The following is a 2,561-nucleotide window of genomic DNA, read 5'->3' as shown; positions in this document are numbered from 1 at the left end:
CCTTTTCACTCCTTTTTTTCTGCTTCTTTATTGATGCCATAACTTTATCTGATCGTGTTGCCTTCTTTTTTATTTTTTTTTTTATTTTTATTTATTTTTATTTTTTATCTTGAGGGCAGGCTCCCTTCTCTCCACAGCAGTTCTTTTCAGAACAACTTTTCATTGGTCAAACAACTTTGAATATAACAACAACAGCAAACACCCAGAAACTTCCATGCCTTAAGGGCTGGAGAAAAAGAGACCAGCTGGAGAACAAGAAACTGGAGACTGCATGTAGTCTCCTGAATCACCCTTCTTTGTTCCCTCTTTTACATTCCTGATGACGTCGTTAAGAGTCTAATGTTATCTCAACCACTGGGCTTTTCAACCCCCATGGCCACACTCCCAAATCTCCCCCTTCTTTATTAATATCAACCATTTTCTCGACAGGAATTACCACTCCATATATAACAGTAGTAATATAACTTATATATTGTTACACAAACTGTTATATTGATAATTTCTAGTAACAAAGCTTTAACAAACTTCTAGAATTCTGTAGCTGAATTGTGGATTTTCTCTCAAGCGGTTATTTAAAACTTGAAATTTAATAGCACGAAGAAATGTTCTTCTGAGGTATTTCAACTAGATGATTGTGGGTAGTCCTTGAATGAAATATGTAAGTACTACACCAGGGGTATATTTGTCATAATATAATCATATCCCTAAAGCTGTAAAAGATAGGAGATTTAACAGAGTATCTATAATTCCTAAGGGGGATGATTATCTCCTGACTACTACCCACTAGATTTGCCTTGCTGCTTTAATAAGTCTGCATTGTGTGAGATAATGCAGTTTAATTTCCTAAAAGATAAAGTCAATTTGACAGTAGTTTCAGGATGTTTTATACGAAATAATCTGACATTACAAAATAATATAACATTTAGAAAGTTCTCTAGCCATTGAGAATGCTCAATGATCCAGAGTATTAATAAAGATAAGCAAATGATATGGCTCACAGTCTAAGGATATTGGAAACTTGCTATAATACCAGAGAAATATTATAGAAATTATACTGTGTGTAGAAAATCATAATCTTTTTGTGGGTGCATTCTCAGAATATTGTAATCTATGTAGATTACTACAGTATGCTCACAAGTGTGTCAATGGAAAAATCCTAAATCTAGCTTTTTGGATAACAAGGGTGAGTGATATAACACCTCTTAATTTAACAATGACAAGTGCACTTTGTTTCCTGGTCAGATTTTGAAGTTCTTTCTAAGAACTCACTTCTAGAAAGATTCTGATATCTATTTTAAATTGGTGTTTTTTTTTTTTTTTATATTATTATTATTATTTTTTTTTTAAATTTTCTTTTTTCTTTTACTTTTTTTTTTTTTTTTTTGGCTTTTGTCTCCATGACTGATTTTTTTTTTTTGTAGATTCAGTTGATAAAGAATTTGAAAGAACAAAGAATGAGATCCATCTAGTATAACTCATCCATTAAAAGTTAAATATTAATTAATATCTATGCTCATCCCATCACCATTAATAGAGAAAAATGCATGTTCCAGGTAGTAAATCTATTCTATTATCTCAGATTTAGCAGACGTATTAAAACAAGGGTCCTCTGCATTGCACATAACACATCTTTTAAGAAACTCATTTTTGTTACAATAATCCTCCTTTAGACTCTGAACTGTGCTTTAGTTTTCTTTCACTGTTAGAATATATATTCAAAGAAGTATCAAATGATAAAACATATTTTATCTGTACTTTTTCCTACACGGTCATTAAATAAAAGATCTTTTCATCTTTTCAACACCCAGTATTACAGTGCCATACTTAAGTAAACTATATCCGTGATTAAAAAAAAAAAAAAAAGAAAGAAAGAAAAAAGGAAAAGAAACAACCCCACTGAGAAGCTAAATTCACATCCAGAAGAAAAGTTTATGAAAATAACAAATTTGATTGAAAAAAATTACCTCAAATCCACAGAATTTTAAAGACTGTCAAATTTAAATGACAAAGAATAGACTACTTCCTTCCTAAATTGGCATTTTTAAAAGAAACATTCAGAATAATAGTTGATCCAAAACTAAATAGTGAAGGGTTTGCTGACAGATGCGTTTTTTATTATTATCACTATTATTTATTTATTTATTTATTTGGTGTATGTCTTTTTGCTGAGTTTATAGTCACAATAAAAAAATGGGAAAATGGTTATATTACTCATTTAGCACATTATTTTTATTGGCTCAATGGAATGAACTGGGTTGGATACCAAAGTTAGAAATTACTTTGAACAATTTTAGTTGGAATCAATGAAGGGACTAATAGAATATCAGATTCTTGGAAAGCTACAGTGAGAAAATAATTGTTAACAAGTTGTGAATACTTACAGACATTTTAAAAATTCATTTCCTTTGGCTAGTTTCATGCTGTGCCAGTCTATTCCATAGACACTCGTAGCAATTTTTGCAGATACAAATTACCAGAGAAACTAAATTATATCTCATGTGTGAATAATATTGGTGAACAACCAGATCTAAAAAATAGCTTGAGCAAGGAGTATGAAATAA

This window comes from Aythya ferina (genome assembly GCF_964211825.1).
Source record: "Aythya ferina genome assembly, chromosome: 1".
Lineage (NCBI taxonomy): Eukaryota > Metazoa > Chordata > Aves > Anseriformes > Anatidae > Aythya > Aythya ferina.
This window is presented reverse-complemented; position numbering follows the sequence as displayed.